Source organism: Magnolia sinica, chromosome 5 (genome assembly GCF_029962835.1).
Source record: "Magnolia sinica isolate HGM2019 chromosome 5, MsV1, whole genome shotgun sequence".
NCBI classification, from domain to species: Eukaryota; Viridiplantae; Streptophyta; class Magnoliopsida; order Magnoliales; family Magnoliaceae; genus Magnolia; species Magnolia sinica.
In genome coordinates this window covers 22829326-22848522 of record NC_080577.1, presented here as the reverse complement: position 1 = coordinate 22848522, position 19197 = coordinate 22829326, and positions in this window count along the sequence as shown.

Here is a 19197-nt window from a genome sequence, read left to right as displayed (position 1 = left end):
AATTGAGCCCGTTTTAGGCCCAATAACTAAGGGGTTGCATATGATTAATGGCATGTTTGGATGCACTATCAAAATGGGGTTTTGATGAGTAAAACCTGCTTTTGCGGAAAATCCCTTTTGTGGAGGTTACGTCCAAAAGACCCAAAAAATGCGGAATATATTCCAGGTTGGGCCAAGTTATTTAATATCATGGGCTGCACCCCTTTCCTGGCTCATGACTCATGAGCTTCAATGGACTTGGGCCCTTATCTCATGGGTAGACTCATGGTCCAGCTCATATCAATTCCTGTGGCCCACAGTGATGAATGAGTTCCATCTAATCCGCCCATTAGATGGGCCACATAATTTTAGGCCTAGATCCCAAAATCCAGTTTAATTCATAACTCAAGTGGGTCACACCAATGAGGACAATGGAGAGTTGGGTGTCCACAGTAGAAACTTATAGATGGAATGTAGGGTCCACCATGTTGTGTATATGTCATCCAAACCATTCATCAGGTGAGGCCTACCAAGATGAAGGAATACACTAGAACTCTAGACATTTCGAAAGGTCACAACAAGTGTAATTGCACATTGTTCCCTGTGGTGTGTCTCACCTGAGATTTTGATAAGGATGGATCTTGGGATGTACGGTTCCCATGAGGAGATGCACAAGATTCACGGTTACGATTCTAAATATACACCACAAGAGGGTCCCACGCGGCTCCAAGGTCAGGTAATCAACCCATGTGATTAATCCCCGTTATCTGATGTGGAATGAACTAGTGGCGTACCGCGGCCACTTTCTAGAAAGGTGGTGTGCCCCACCTTCTGATCACCGTTAGATCAGATCTCACAACATGATCCAAATCATACAATAGACATTGAATGATTCTTTGAACATTTCTCCATAAATAATCTAACAAGAACTGGTAACCTAACTATTTTTGGTAACTGATTATTTAATGAATCGAATGCCTTAAAAAAGGTCCTCTAGCACAGCGAGTGGTGCAGGCACTAGGGCTATTGTTGGGCCAGGCTCAAGCGGGCAAAAGCAAATTTTAAATAGGCCTGGCCCAGCAGGCCCATCAGGTCCACCGCAAACAGTACAAACTTTGAGCCGCAACCCTAGGCCTAGCCTATTAATAGCCCTAGCAGGCATGCAAAGGCTATCATGTGGGCTTGGTTGCACCAAAATCTTGAATTGGTGTAACCAAACGCACCCTATCTAAAATGATGCTTGGTTGCACCAATATCATGAATTAGTACAACCAAATGCATATTAGTCTAAACCCTTGGCTTAGCCCATTAATAGACCTAGCAAGCATACGAAGGCTATCATTTCGCTAAGGGTGCGCTTGGTTGCACCAAAATCATTAATTAGTGCAACCAAGTGCACCTTAGAATAAAATGGTGCTTGGTTGCACCAAAGTCATGAATTAGTGCAACCAAACACACTCTAGTATAAAATGGTGCTTGGTTGCACTAAAATCATGAATTGGTCCAACCACACGCCCCCAGTCTAAAATGCACATGCATAGCCGAGCAAAAGTGCAATTTTGAATAGGTCTAGTTCGATCAAAATCCTAGCTGAAGCTAAGTTCAAACCTATCTTGTTGACAACCCTAGCTGGCACATGAATGCAATTAATTTCCTAAGAGTGTTGGTTGCAACAAATACATCATGAATTAACCAATTCATGATTTTGGTGCAACCAAACACACCCTAGTCTAAAATGCACATCGATGGTCACTAAACTAAATCTTTAAGGGTACTTTAGGAACCACTCGAATTGCTAAGCCAATGCAAGAAAATGTCCTACAAAATCATTCAAAAGCAGCCTACATCGCAAACGTATCTCGATCATGCGATGGAGATTGACCCAAGATTTTTTACGGTTAAAATAGGTCGGCAAGCCGTTGGCGTCAGGCCACGTACCCCATTCAGCTCATGTAGAGCCATTAAAGACCCGATGATCTTTTCGAAAACACATCACTAATCATAAGACTAAAGAAACCACTTTGCTCAATGTAGTAGATTGAATAATAATAATAATAATGAAATATAGTGGGATGCAAATGTGTTTATGAAAGCAGCTTTGTGGCCAATAAATACACACCAGCTGTCCATATATTTCGTTCGTTAGTTGTATACTCAAGTAATAATTAAATTCATTAATCTTATTTAATTGCTTGAACAAAGCATTAGGATGCCATTTTAGGTATTGGGTATTAAAATAATTTCGGTGTGAGTATATGGATGTGTCTCGAAGGGGACACGTGGTCATTGGGATGTGCATGGTGTGGAGATTTGGAATGTTTGGATGTTGATAGGTAAATGTGGACCGTTAATCTCAGCTTGGATTAGATCATATGACATACTTAAAGATACTTGTAATCTTGATTTTAGTTAGATACGGTCAGTCAAAACAAGAGGGCTCGGATCGTCCCTCTACTTTCATTGAAAAGCGATTGATTCCAGTCATAGTTCACCACCATTGGGTTGTTTTGGGTTTGCTCGAATTTCGAGAGTATGAAAGGTCTATGCCACGTGTACGGTTAAAGGGTCAGCACCAGTTCTAAAATGGTGTTGAACTATCAAAATAGTCTATCACGAGGAAGCTGATTACGTGGCGAAGACTAGAGTCTTGTGATTCACCACCATTTTGGAAAATGGTGACCACACATCCTCCTCCCATGTGTCACATTTGTAACGTTATCCAGACCATCCATAACTCTTAAAACAATCACAATGATAAAGAATGCTAACCATCCAATTGATGGTATCAAAATTGGATGGCTAAAAAGCAAGATAGTGGTCCACATGATCTCACTGAAACTTTTGGATTATTCTCCACCCTATATCAGGTCACTATTTGTACGGATTGGATTTCTGTACAACTACGTGGGTTGAAGAGTCACCACCATTTCTAAACTGTCGTTCGACTATCATGAGAGGCCACAATATAATATAGGGAGATCGTGATAGTTCGCCACCATTTCTAAATTGATACATTCGGTCATCTATTATCCAAGTGGCATGCATGCAAAACCCGAACCACCCAAATCATCGGTCTAGTTGTAGAAAGTACATGGCTAGAAATTCAAACCGATTGGACGACCTTAACCAACTTATTTAAACCGTAGAATTTAGCCACCTAGCATTTTATTCTCATCCATCCATTTTTTGATCTCTAACTGGATGTATGGATCATCATATGGATATGGGTTTCACCCTATGCTTCATCTACAATGAATCGAACCGTCCAGATTAGCGTAGATGTATGCCACGTACGGTGGACCAGTCACCACCATTTAAAAAAAGGAGACGAACTAACACCGTATTTAACGAACGTGCCGACATGCTTCTAGAAATTTCAATGCTTGGGGCCTGGATCCGCACAAAGCCGAGACGGAATCTGCTTTCGATAGTGGGCCAATCAGATACCAACACGTGAAACATTTTGAGTCCGAGGAAAGCTGCGTCCAGATTCTAATTAGGAGAGACGATCCGCAAGCCTGACAGCCGTCCGATCAAGATCAACGGTTGCTATCACACGTGGAAACTACCACCTTTCAGATTTGTGGGCTCCACACGTATTTAGTTTCGAGTAGTGGTTTACACGTGTAATACGCAGGACTGTTGTTAATATTTCTTTACGGAGGTTTGATGAGACCACGCGTCTGTGCACGTCAGCTAGTGCATAGGACCCGACGTGTGCCACGTGGCAGATCCTGTGAAATATCCAAGCGCATCAGGTGGGGGAGCGGATTAGGTGTTACCCGAGTAACACGTCAGTGGTGTTTCGCTGACCGTGGGGTCCACCTTGATGTATGTGTTCTATATCCACTCCGTCCATCAGTTTTTCCATTTCATTTTTTGGTATGGTCCCAAAAATTAACAAGATCGAAATCTCAAGTGGACCACACTCTAGAAAATAGTAGTTTGATTGGTCACCATTAAATTTTTTTTAATGCCCACCGTAATGTTTATTTGCCATCCAACCTGTTAATTAGGTCACACAGACCTTGAAGAAGCGAAAACAAAATTATCAGCTTGAATTATGACTTTTGTGCCTCCAAGAAGATTTTAATGGTGGAGATTCAACTTTTATGGTGTGGTCCACTTGAGATTTTGATTTACTTCGTTTTATTGAATATGCTTTAAAATCATATGAAAAAGGTGATGGACAGCATGGATATATAACATATACATTAAAGTGGACCCCACTGTCACCCGGGTAACACCTCCCGTTCAGCATCTGGTGGACCTCATCGATATCGAGCGTATCTCACCGCGATCCATAATGGGAGGGGATTAGGTGTTACCTGGGCAATACATTACCTGGTGTTTCCCTCAACATAGGGCCTACGTTTATGTATATGTTATATATCTACACCGTTCATGAGTTTTTCCGGCTCATTGTAGGGCATGGTCCTAAAAATGAAGTTGATCCAAATCTCAAGTGGACCACACCGTATAAAAAGTGGTTATTGAAGGCCCACTATTAGAAGCTTCTTAGGGCCCACCATAATTTTTATTTGCCATCTAATTTGTTGATTAGGTCACACAGTTGTGAATAAAGGGAAAACACAAATATTAGCTTGATCCAAAACTTTTGTATCTCTAAGGTGTTTGAACGGACCATCCCATGAGATTTGATTGTATTAGGGTGGATGGCAGGGAACGATGGCTGCGTCAGTGGATTTCTGGCAAGCACATGGGTTGGTATATTCAGGGAATCTACCACCGAGTATGTTTGGCTCCCTGGCCAATCCCAGGATTACGCCTGGCCAATCCTTTCCAATCCGTCCCCCAAACATGTCCCGGCAAAATAGATGAGATTAGGAGGGATTGAGTGGATTTCAAGGTATTGATGGTGATGTCAGTAGCTTATTGGCAATCCCATGGGATTCCTCCAATCTAGGCAGAACTTTAACGTGCCTGTTTGGCACGCCCGGCCAATCCCGGGATTGCTCCTTCCATCCCTTCCCATGCAATCTAATCCTATCCAGTCTGCCAGGCCAAACAGGCCCTAAGAAGCTTTTAATGGTGGGAATTCAATCCCTACCATACGGTCCACTTGAAATTTGGATATGTTTCATTTTTGGGACAGTAACCTAAATGATATATAAAAACTGATGGACAGTGTGTGGATATATAATATTTACGTTAAGGTGGGCCCCACGATCATGGAAACATACAGTGTTACGCGGGGAACAACCTCCCCTTCATCATGAGGTGGACCTCGTCGTGTATATGTCACTGCGATAAAGGTGATCTATTCCACGGTATTACAAAGACAAATCCTAAGGTCCATCCTGTTGTAGTTTAAGTGTGGTCCGCCTAGATATTAACGTCCAACCTTTTATGTATGTACGACATCCAATCCGTCCAATAGGTTGGTCTTATAACTAGGATCATCTTTTGAGAAAAAAAAAAATCACAGAAAGTGAACCACGCTTTTATGTTTCTATTTATCACTGGTGTGGCCCACCTGATGAGTAGATAATGCTGATTTTTGTATTAATTGATTCTCATGGTCTATTCAACCTATTGTGAGAGTTGGATTTAATGTGTATGTGTTCCACCGATGGACCGTATGTTATGGTCCAACCAGCTGAAGTCGAAACCTTCTCAGATAGAGGACCTGATGAGTTAGAAATCCATGGACGCGGACTGCGTAGTGTGCTACGCTCCACCGACCTTAGCTAAAAAAAAAAGCTATATAAATAGAGTAGATAAAACGCATACATTATGGTGGGCCTTAGAGAATTCTTTTATTTATTTATTTTTTATGCTTATAAATTGTGTTTGTTTATATTAAGATATGAATGAATACCATGGTCCATAACTCTTAAGTAGTAGACTGAGTGAAAGATACCTCATTTCAACACTGAGATCTTGGAATCGGTACCCTGGTGACGGTGGCTAACACTGAAGTGTGGACTGTCAGTGAGGTGTACTAACAGGCTAACAAAATAAAAATAAAAATAAAGTATTGAGATATGGTTTGGATCAACTTATGATTGTATTTTTATTTTTTCTATAGTCACAATATTTAAAGTCATCAGGAACTAAAAGAGTGATGGTTGATCAAAGCAGATTGTGTCCTACCCAACTCATCTCCACCGGGGATTGGGCAAGAGCTTTGAGTGGCCATCGTGGCGTGTAGGATTTATCTGCACTGTTCATCCATTTTTTTTCATATCATATTTGGATATAAGTCCAAAAGCAGGGCACGTCAAAGAAAGATGAGCTAGCAATAGGGATTACACTCTTATGGTTGAAATCTTTTGGGAGGCCATAGAAATTTTGGATCGACCTGATATTTGTGTTTTCTGTTCATCCAGATTTATGTAACTTTATGAATTGGTTGTATGGGAGTAGAAAAGTTTCAAAGATGAGAATCATTATCACCACTACCTCCTATGGTGTAGTCTACTTGAGTCCTGGATCTCCCTAAATTTTAATTCTATCTTCAACAGGGCACAATGCAATCTACATCCATAGTTGATAACAAAAGTGCTACATGATCATTCACCCGTTGCTAGAAATATCAATGATTGGTGTTTTGTAAGATATGAAAGATTCACATTTACTTCTTTTATTTTTGAAAAAATATTCAATTTCTATTTTAAATTTAAGCTATTTCTTTATATTATTTTTCAAACCGAATAACTTAAAATAAATTAAAATATTTATTTATTATGTTAAAGATATGTATCTATTAAGATTTCTTCAAATCTCTCATGTATTGTCGTTAATCATTGTGAAAAATTTTCCTAATATAGTTTCTTGTCGTGTAACACAAATGAATATGAAAATCACTATGTATGGATGAATTTAAAATTTTAAAAGAAAGATTTTTAATGGCCACATTCAACTTAAAAAGTAGAAGGTCATGATCATTAAGGAAGCGTGATTCTTGGATGATGTAATTTTTATAATTACTAAATAGAATATGTACGGTTTAGGTTATTGGATCATCTTAGCATATGTGGGGTTGGATCATCATCAATGATAGTGAAACATGCTGTATGTTCTTAGATGGTGGGTCGGTGGTGGTAGGTGAAGGTAGCAGGATTTCCAAAATGTGCATGTGGGTCCCTGTGTTTTGATCAAATAGTTTATGACATGGAATGATCCTAACCATCTGATTGGATCCTTGTTAAATATGGACCATGGATTGTGATTTAGCATTTTCATTTGAATGAGTAGGTTCATCAGATAGTGGAGATGTGGAGCAACGAAATATCATGATGTGGTCTACCAGATCAATGGTTTAGATTACTAAAAGGTGGGCTCCATCTGTACTATCAACAGACAGAAAGCCTTTCTTGTTTTGAGAAAGGAGAATCTTCGTGAAGGAATGTGACCTGACATGATATGTAGAGCTGGGCATATCTGACCTGATTTGGTGGATCTGACCCGATCTGACCAGATCTGACTCGATCCGAACTGAATCGACGATCTGAATCGGTGCGGTTCGAGTATAGTCAGGCTGATCCGACCATTCATTGAATCAGAGTTCGGATTAATGCCAATTCGAAGAGATACGATTCAGAATCCGATCCGATCCGATCATATAGTATGAAGTTAAAATAGTGCCATTAATTATTTACATCTTTAATTGTTGAGAAATAAAGGGCTGAGGTTAAAATAGAGCCATTGGATGTTTGCATCATCAGTACTACTTTTTCTGATGGTATGGTCCACTTGAGCTTTGGATATGTATAAATTTTGGGTTCAACCCCTAAAATGATATGGAAAAACGAATGGACGATGTAGATCAACCACATGCATTCACGGTGGGCCCACGTGCATTCAAGCTCTATCACACGCCAACTATACTAGCGCGTGTAGCTGGAAAAACTTAAAATTGATAGCTTGTATCATACGCAGGATACTTTTGCTGACGAGTGATAGGTTGAGTAGCCAGCGAGACTACCTATTGAAGTGACGTCACCAGGTTCTATGGGACCCACCATGATGTGTGTGTTGTATCCACACTGTCCATCAATTTGTACAGATAATTTTAGGCCATGAGACAAAGAATGAGTTAGATTTAGATTTGGAGTGGACCCCACCACAGAAAACAGTTGGAAGAGTGACTCGTACCATTGAAACCTTCCTAAGGTCCACTATGATGTTTATCTCAGATCCAACATGTTCACAAGTTAAGACAGACATGAAAGAAGGGAAAACACAAATTTCAGTTTGATCGAAAGCTTTTATGGGCCTTAGAAAATTTTAATGGTGGGCATCTCTCTCTCCACTGTTTTTTGTGGTGGGGTCCATTTGAGCTTTGGATCTAACTCATTCTTTGGCTCCTGCCCTAAATTGACATCTCCAAATGAATGGACAGTGCGGATACAACACATATCATAGCGGGTCCCACAGAACTTGGTCACGTCACTTTAGTAGGGAGCCTAGCTACTCAACCTGTCGGCAGCAAATCCGTGTCCCACGCAAGCTACACATCCTTGACAGGCTGTTGTAGATGCATGTCGCTCGAAGACGAATAGAGCTTAGCATCGATCCTGATTGGATCGGATCAGGTATAACTCGATCATATCCGAATTTTCAATATTTAGACCCGAACTTGATCCAATCCAAGACCGGATCCGGGTCACCTGATTCAGACAGACGCGATGCCTGGTTGACCTTACCCGAACCGGGTCCGCCTTGGTCAAGAAAATCAAGTCGGATCGGATTAGGTAAGATTCGAACAGTATGAATTTAATCAAATTGTTTCATATGGTGTGGTCTAAGTTAACCTTTAATATATCTCCTTTTTGTGCCCAATGACTAAAATAATATTTTAAAATGGATAAATGGCTTAGATGAAATATATACATCAAGGTGGGCCCCACATGGCTCTGAAAGAACTTTCAGTATCCGTGTATACGTTTTTATTTAACTTTTAAAGTTTACTTGCTATTCACGAAATTGTTTACATCTTTTCATGCAAGCACGGCCTGCGCAGGGTGAATTCAAATTGTGTATCCACGTTAGCGAGTTCTGTGGATCTGATTATGGGGTAGTTGTTATATCCAAACCGTTCATCCATTTGGCAAGCTCGTCTTAAGGCTTGAGACGAAAAATAAGACAAATTTAACTATCAAGTGGACCACACGAATGGTTTAATAGTGAAAATCATTCTTTGCTGATATTTGTGGTGTGGTCTAGATGATCTTTGGATATTATTCATTTTTTGAATAATGCTCTATAATGATCTATAAAAATATATGAACGATGTAGATATAATAAATACATCATTGTGGGGCCCATATAACTTTGATCTCCTTTGAACCGTTCATACAACTCGGAGCTTGAGGAGCGCCCGGAGCACGAGGATGCCAGGAAATCGGATTGCGTACTTAGTTACTCAGTACGCTTTTATCGTACTGAGTAAACTCAGTTGGGCCCACCGCGAGTGCATGTGGTTTATCCACGCCGTCCATTCGTTTTTCCAGATCATTTTATGGGTTCAACCCAAAATTTATGCATATAGAAAGCTCAAGTGGACCATACCACTGGAAAAAGTGAAAATATTGATTTCAACCGTTGAAAATTTCCTTAGGCCCCCAGTGATGTTTATTTGTCATCCAACCTGTTCATACGATCAGAAGACATAGATGAAGGTAAAACACAAATATCAGCTTGATCTAAAACTTCTGTTGTCCCCAAGAATTTTTCAACGGTAAATGTTCAATTCACACTGTTTCTGGTGGTGTGGTCTATTTGAGCTTTGGATATATTCCATTTTTGGGATAAATCCCTAAAATTATATGTTAAAAGAGATAGACAGAGTGGATACAATGTATGAATGACACTGGGGCCCACGAAGTTTACTTAGTACGCTTACCGTATTGAGTTACTCAGTACGCAATCCGCTGCCAGACGCGTCACGCGCCAGTACAGCTGTAGCGCTGTACTGGAAATGGATGGGCTAATCCCTTGCCATCAGTCGTCGCTCTGTGGACCCCACCATGATGTATGTGTTTCATCCATGCCCTCCATCTATTTTTATGGATCATTTTATGTTATTAGAAAAAAAAATGAGGTATATCGAAATCTCAAGTGGACCACATTATAGGAAACAATATTGAATGAACGTAGACCATTAAAATGTTTTGGAGGTTATAAAAGTTTTTGATCAAGCTGATATTTGTTGTTTCCCTTCATCTGAGTCCTTATTACCTAATCAACAGATTATATGTAAAATAAAAAGTGCAGTGGGCCTTAGGAGGATTATAATGGTGGATATCCAATCATTATTGTTTTCTTGCGGTGTGGTCCACCTTAGATTTATATCCCTATCATTTTTTTTTATATAAAGCCCTAAAATGATCTATAAAATGGATGAACGGAATGGATGAAACACATACATCATGGTGGGGTCCACAGAGCACCGACCATCAGCCACGGGCTGGTGTCAGGGGGAGTAGCCAATCCTTCTTTCAAGTTCTCTATTTTTTGAGCTGAATAGACGGGATTTTGAAGCGTTGCGGTGTTTATAGCAGCTTGGGAGAGAGGATCCTGAGATACCATGTTACGCTAACTTACTTAATAGGGGTGGCTTCACGAATTTGGACCGATGAATATGGTCCAACAGCTGACCGACAGTAGTCCGCATACTGGATCGATTGACACCTATCCATGGCGGGCTTGCAGTGGGCCACTATAAGGAGGACTTTACTAAAAACGCTACATAATGAGCATAACCATAAGCATAACCCATGAAAAATAATAATAAGAACTCTATCACAAAATCCACTATGATTATAAACTTTTTGTTTATAATTAAGCATGAAAGTGAAATAAATATGGTAAAATAACAAACTCTAGAAGCATACCTCATTTGCACACTAAGATCTTGGTATGATCGGAGGGTGCTGCATCACTTGCACGCATCAATCGTGCATAAGCTTAAAAAGCTTAGAGGGTAATGTAAGTGTGTGCATTATCTGCATGATCTGTGCAGTGGATCCCAACTTAATTGTATTTATTTTTGATGAGTACATGAATTTTTCAAATTCACGTATCAAGGTTATGCGGTGCAAGATAAGAATGCTATCGGCCATAACATGGCCATGCAATGCAAGATGCAACTCAAGCATGCCAATCCTCATCATATATCAGTACAGTTCTCATTCTGGATAATCATCGGGATTTAGTACACTCCAAGTGGCACTGCCGCTCTCCTAGCCGCACAGTCTAAGTGAGCGTAAGAAACCTCACTATCTGCCTGGCCAATAGTATGCCAATACCTATCCGGTATGTTGATAGCGGACCCATTCATGAGCTGGTCAAACTCAGCCTAGTATTGCCCCCTACCCTCGGGCGAGTAAGGCCACACCCCTTTCCAACCAACCACGACACAGTGGGAGGCGCGGTCTCCTAGTATTCGGCCCTCGTGCACTCATATATCCACTCGGTCTCGACGTTGGAGTCATCCTCTGGTACCATCGAGTTTAGGAATTTTCACTCAGGGACATCTATGGCGCCCCGATGCTTAGTAACAATATTTTCGGTATCCAATCCAGCACCCATGATGTATCTATAAAAGCTATAGCCCCGATGTCACTAGGGCATACAGAAATCACAATCACACTAATGCAAGTGCATGGATCATGCTATCAGACATGCAACAATCCTGCGCGTACCAAGCGCTCATGTGGGGCAACTTCACCTGTCAAGGAGCCCATAAACGATCTGCCCAAAGGCATATGCTATGATCAATCACTTATCATATCGAGCATACATATGATGCGTATGATCATGAATCATAGATCTATACTATACATGTTATATGGTGATGGGCTCTGATCAAAACGAAGATGGGCCTAGACGGCCTATATGCTATAGGTATGGGCCTATTAATGGGCCCTAGGGAGAGAATGACAATGCAGACATTTAACCAACATCATCCTTACAATGTGAACATCAAACCATCATTGCTCCCAAGGTATAGCCCGCTATAAAATTAACACATATACCATGGTGGAATCATTACAATGGGCCTTATATACGTCCTATTAGGTCTTGACCCATGGGCCTCCAGTACATCAAATGGGCCTCATAATGGGTCTCGTATATATATATATATATATATATATATATATATATATATCAAGGTGGGCCTCAACGACGTGCCACAAATGCATCAAGACAGGCCTAGTCACATGGGCCTTGCATACATCACAATGGGCCTCATAATATGGGCCTTATACAAATCAAGATGAGCCTCAACAAGGACCACCAATACATTAAGATGGGCCTCAACAATGGGCCTTAAATTATGTCCAAAATGGTTGAACGGTTTGGATGAAACACATGCATCATGATGGAGCCCACACTAATAGAGGGTGTGGATTACAATACATACACAAGTGGGTCCCATGTGGGGCCTACCATAATGTTTATTTTCCATCCAACCCATTGATAAGGTCACTTAGACCTGGGGCCCACAGTAATCTTTATTTTCCACCCAACCTGGGCCCACTGTAATGTTTATTTACATCCAATCTGTGCATAAGGTCACGTGGACCAGGGCCTACCATAATGTTTATTTACATCCAACCTGTACATAAGGTCACGTGGACCAGGCCCCACCAAAACGTTTATTTACATCCAATCTGTTCACAAGGCCACGTGGACCTTGGTGGGACTGGGGCCCACCGTAACGTTTATTTGCCATGCAACCTGTTGACAGGGTCACACGGTCAGGGAGCCCACCGTGATATTTATTATTATTATTATTATTATTATTATTATTATTATTATCACATGGACAGGGAGCCTATCGTGATGTGGTTCACAAATCCAGCCCACTCATTAGGTACGTCCCACTTGGCTGAGGGTTCCGACCAAGTTTCAGCCGCATCCAAATTTCAGGTAGGCCCCACCAAGTGATTTTATATGTTTTAAGCATGTCTTCACATGATTTTAGATGGTGTGGCCCACCTGAGTTCCGTATACGGCTGATTTTTGGGATGGCCTCCTAGTCCGAGGTGACCCATCAAATGCATGGTGTTGATGGTCGAAACGCATCATGGTGGGGCTCATAGCTGGAGCCGTGAGGGCCCTGCCAGGCCATCCGTCTGCCAGGCGCAGGCAGCGCCTGCTGCGTCCTGAAAGCAGCAGCGCTGCTGCTTGTTTTTTTTGTTTGTTTGTTTGTTTTTTCTAAGGTATTTAGTAGGTGGGGCCCGCATCAGTAAGATTCACTCCATCCATTAGTCCCTGTGGCTCGATACAAACCTATCGAGTCCAATATTGGATGGTTTTTTATGTACAAGAGCGTCGGGGAGTGTATCAATGGTAGAACACTGTTTTCTATACCATGGCCCGCCAAGAAACCAGATTAAGTTCATTTTTCAGCTCAACGCCTAAAATGATCTGAGGAAGAGGATGGACGGCTTGGATTGTATACATACATCAAGGTGGGGCCTACATGAGCGGCCCACCCTAAAAGCAACTTTTCTTTTTTCTTTTTTTTGTTGTTAGTACACACCCACGTCAGTATACACACTCCATGTTAGCCTCTCCCGTCCAGCGTCCAGGGACGCTGGACGGCATGGATAAACACATGCATTGTGGTGGGTCCCACATGGACATGGCCCACCAACTATATATATGTATATTTATATAATAGCATAATATAAATACAATATATTGTGTGTGTGTGTGTGTGTGTGTGTGTGTGTGTGTGTGTGTGTGTGTGTGTGTGTGTGTGTGTATAGCAGGTGGGACTTACCACCGGACGGTGGATTTTGCCTAAAATGTGGTGGGCCTTACCTTGATGAATGAAGTGGATTTAACATGATTTGGTGGGGCCCACTTCATTCTAGGGAGGGGGGAGAGAGAGAGAGAGAGAGAGAGAGAGAGAGAGAGAGAGAGAGAGAGAGAGAGAGAGAGAGAGAGAGGAGGGACCTCGCCACTATAGGCCCTCCATTGATACATCACATACATCAAGTGGGTCCCATAACAAGTGACCCTTAAAATTGAAAACAACGGTAGATCACCCACCTCTAGGCCTTCTTCTTGCTCTCGTAGGCTTGTAAGCTCCTATGCTTGACTTTTAACGGTGGATGATGGAGTTTCTATGGTGGGGATGAGAGATGAGAGGGTAGGCCACACTTGGAGTTGAGAGAGAGTGTTGGATGTGTGAAATTTCTCATGGGATTTGGATATTTGCTAGAGAATGAGAGAGGGAGATAGAAATAATGGGTGTAAGGATGGATGGAGTGGTGTTGTAAGGATGGGAGATGGATGGGTATGTATGAGTTTTGAAATTTTGTAAAAGAGGTATGGCCTTAGTTGAAAATGGGGTAAAAGAGGGATGGTGAGGGGAGAGAGAGAGTGAACTTTTGAAAAGGTAGGGATGGGTTATTGTACTTGGGGTAAGGCTTGTACTTGACATTGATTGATGGGATATATCGTAGAGATTCCCTCGATAATCGCAACGCGCGACGTTTTTTCGGGATGAACACAGGCCCACATCTCCTAGCCTGGGTATCGGTTCAGTGCGCGAGTCGCGGCGTTGGAACCGCGGCGACGGCGTGGTCGTTATGATACAAGTTTCGGTTCGAATTGACTTAAGTATGCGAGACCCGGTTTAGGATCGCACGTAAACATCGGATACGGTGTGAAGGTTGCCGGAATTCAACCGAAGGGACTGCGGAAGCTAACGGAACGGTACGGACTAGGACACGGGTCTTACATACCATTTATGTGAATTCGAAGTTGGGTTTTGTACCTAACGTGGGTCTTAAGATGTCGAGGAGCCGTTGGGGTGTAATGCTGTTTACAGACGCCATTGCTGATGAATCTCTGTGTGTGTGTGAGAGAGAGAGAGATGGGTTGGGTGGGTTTTTTTTTTTTATACTAGTTACTACACCGGTGCAGTCCGGATCAAATCGGGTCGGATCCAAACGAATCGGATTTCGTTTCGGTTCGGTTCGGTCGGATTTGCTATATACCCGAATCCGATCCGATTATCGTTCGGATCTGATCGATCCTACCTGAACCTGACGGATTCAGGCCATCGGTTCTTTTCGAATTGGGGCGGATTGGGTCCATTTTGCCCACCTCTAATTAGACGAGTGCATATGCGCCTCGAGCTTTGAGTTGTACGAACGACTTAAATGAGATCAAAGTTACATGACCCACCATAATGTTTATTTTCCATCTAATCTGTAACTAATGTTAAAAGTACATGGATGAAGTGGAAAAACAAATTTCATGTTGATCTGAAACTTCTGTGATATGAAAAAAGGTTTCAATGGTAAACAATCAATCCCCCACTGTTTTTTTGCAGTGTGGTCCAACTAATGTTTAGATCTGTCTTATTTTTTGGCTAAAGCCTTAAGACAAGCTCTCCAAATGGATGGACGGTTTGGATATAACACATACCTCACAGTTTGACCCAAAAAACTTACTGATGTCGATACACCACCAGCCCATCTGCTTCAATCACCCTCTTCGGAATGATTCCCAACCCGATCCGATTCGATTTTTCCTAGCCGGGTCGGACTCGATTCGGGTCAGGCTATCCGTGCATCAGATCGGCTCGGGTCAGATGACATGAACTCGGTCCTGGATTGGATCGAGTTCGGATCAAGCTAAGTAGAATCCGGTTCGGGTCGAGTTAGACCCAATCCGATCTGACACGGTCCGATGCCCAGCTCTAAATTGATATGAAACAATGATTGATGTGGGTCATACCGATGGGAGGCTGGGACCATGAGTTGATATGATCCTGACCGTCAATCAGTACAACCTCTTGCACCATTTTAAAAACGGTGGAGTCTTTAACCAAATAGCATAGTTGTACAGCAATCCATCCAGACCCTCCAAATAGCTGATTCATTGTAGATAGAGCGTGTACGAAAATTATACTGAAAAGATGATAATAACCATCTGATCTTGCCAATTGAATATAGACCATTCATCATCTTACCACTAACCATCCATTTGATATCCATTAATTGGACGGTTATACTTGCTAGATAAGGGTGATTCTTCACACACGATCCATCTGTAGTTTTTCTCACAATTTGGATGGTCCAGGTGACAGTGCATGAGTTTGAGTTCCAAATATGAGAAGGATGAGTCACCACCACAACTTCCACAATAGTCCAGGAAACCCTGCTCTTTGCCCCTAAAAAACAATAATGACCAAGGGCTGCCACCGGGCCGGGCTTGGACCCGTCGGGTCTGTCCAAGCCTGGCCCGGGTCTGTGACGGGCCAAAACAAACAGGCACGAAACTGGTCGGGTCTGTGCCCCATCATGCATGATATTTGACAAAAATGCCCTTCAAAGCCTAAACGGGCCGGGCCTAAAGCAGATATTAAACCGGCTTAATTTTAGGCCCGACAAGGTCAGAGAGCCTAGAGGGCAAGCCCGGCCACAGATAATCCTATTAATCACACGCAATAATTACTAAAATGCCCTGTCATTAAAGCATGTGCCTTTCACACACGTCCATTATCATGCAAAGCACACGTGTTACATGTGTATGATGATCCAAACCATATATCTTATATGCTCTGTCATCTATCAACCACTAACCTAGCTCGGTCTTGATCGAATGGTCCTAACCATCTAGTCACGATTTATAGAATGAACGATTCTGATACATAACAGGCATGCCACGTGTGTATCATGGTCATGGAGGCATGACCCTCAATTTAGGGTATTTTTATAATTTTATAAAAATATAATAAAATCATTGACAAGAAAATAGAGAGAGTATATATGAGCTTAAATGCAGCAACGGGTGGGCCCGGGTTGGGGCTGGGGTCAGCTCGAGATCAATCCATTTACTAAATGGGCCGAGAATTCCAGCAGACATGGCCAACTTAGAATTCATTTAAGGGGTGTTTAGATCGCACGTTTCTTTCGATAAGCTACTTATGCCATAAGTAGCTCATCTTAGTTTCTACTTATTTAGCAAATAAGTATGTTTGATAAATGAAATACTTATTAGCTAAAAAATAAATAAAAAATATATTTGGTTTCCAATATCATATCTGTCAAGTCTGTTTAAGTCCCCCTTACATCCATTGTCCCTCATGCGGGGCTAACCTTAGATGTGGACTGTTCATTGTGTGGGCCTCACCTTTGATGTGGGTCGTCCATCTGAGGGGCCTACCTCAGATGTGGGCCATTCATCATTAGGGGCTGACCTTTAATATGCAACATCCATTATGTAAGGCCTACCTTTGATGTTGATCATCCATTATGTGGGCCCACCATCAATGTTATTGTCCATCGTGTGGGGCCCAGTTTTAATATTCACCGCCCATCATGTGGAACCCGCCTTTGATGTGGACCCCACCTATGATGGGGGCATTCATCATGCAGGCCTATCTTGGATATGGGCCACTCATCATTAGGGCTGACCTTTGATATGGACCGTCCATCATGTAGGCTCCACTGTTGTTAATTGCCCTTCATATGGAGCCCACCTTTGATGCGGACTGTCCATCATGTGGCCCCCACCTTCAATCTGGGTTGCCCATCATGCTAGGCTCGCCTTAGATGTGGGGACCTTTGATGTGTATTGTCCATCATATGGGCCACCTCAATATGAGCCATCCATCATGTGAGGCCCAACTTCAATGTCCACTGCCCATCATGTGGAGCCCACATTTAATGTGGACCGTCCATCGTGTGGGCCCCACCTTTGAAGTGGGTTATCCATCATGCCGGCCCATTTAATTATGTTGTTGTTGGGCTCGGCCACCCCAGCAGGACCACAAGAATAGGCCCAGACCAGCCTAATTAGCAAACACATACGTATAAACGTATCCACATCATGTGGATGTCTCTATACTCATCTATTTTTCAGACCTTAGCTGAGCCAGGTCAGGTTATCTAGCCCAGCCCATTGATAACCTATATGGGCAGCTTGGACTGGGTAGGGTTCAACCTCAACCCAGTCCATTTACTTAAACAGGTGCCAAAAAGTCAGGTTATCTAGCTCACCCATGGATAACCTAAATAGGCAGGTTGGGTTGGGTTCAACCTAGCCCGATCCATGATTTACTTGAACAGCCTACATTTTTAACCATAAGCCGACTCATCTAAACCCGCTTCAGAAGAGGGTGGTCCAGTTCAGTGTCCGGTCCACCGGGCCCATTGCCACACCAGCAGGCAGGATAACGTGTTCTGAACAAGGAAGCGAAGCCCTCCAACAGCCACAAGCGATTTGTAAGAGTGCTACTCGAGGAAAAGGTCCACTCTACCTGTCCATGGATCTACGGTTGGTATTTCAAACAGCCATCTGGGCCCCACCGTATAAATCGTCGTAGAAAGACCAAACCAGAAGCTCGGGGGTGGTTTGTGGATTTCAAATGGACGGTGAAAGTGAGAAAATCTGTGATTTTGATGTTATTATGATTCAATCATAGTGGCTTTGGTAGCATGGTCCATGCATAATAGGCCCCACCAAGCAGACAGTCTGGATTCATCGATTATTCTACTATGTGCTCTGTTGAGTTGCGCAACTGATCAATGAGAACTCAAAACGGAGCACACATGGGTTCGTGTGAGAGATCCACTCCATTCATCATGTAGGGACACTGACCATGCCATCTACCGAAAAAAAATGAGGGTAGTAAATTCATCAAGTGAGCCACGCATATGCGTTGCATTTGGACCGATGGACTTTTTCTAACCGTCCATCTATCTCATATAAGTTTGATCTGCCTGATTAGTGGACCAACACAACTTTTGATCCATGACATGTTCACAATGTGCCCGACCTGATGAATGGTCCAGATCTCCACCACGTGTTCCCTGCCCCTTCACATGAGGAGCCCCCATTGAATTAAGACCTGAAGGATTAAGCAGTGGATCCTTGTCAAAATCATGCTCTTCTTACTCCCAGAAGCTACGCCACGCAAAACGGTTATTCTGTTTTGAATTCGTTTGCCTCTGTCGCGAGTCAAGATGGAGCACGTGTCACCGCCCATTGGGGCCCACATACTGAGTAATCCGACAATCAAAACCGTCCAGACAATATGCATTAAGGTCCACACTTAGGAACTTACACTGAACAGATGATTGTACCATCACGTAACTTACAAAGTCGAAAAGAAAATCCTCAATGGCTCTCAATCAACTCTGAAAATCAAAGGTTCAGATCATCACAGGAAATTGATTAAGGAAAATTAATGGTGTATACTAGTAAAGAGAACATGGA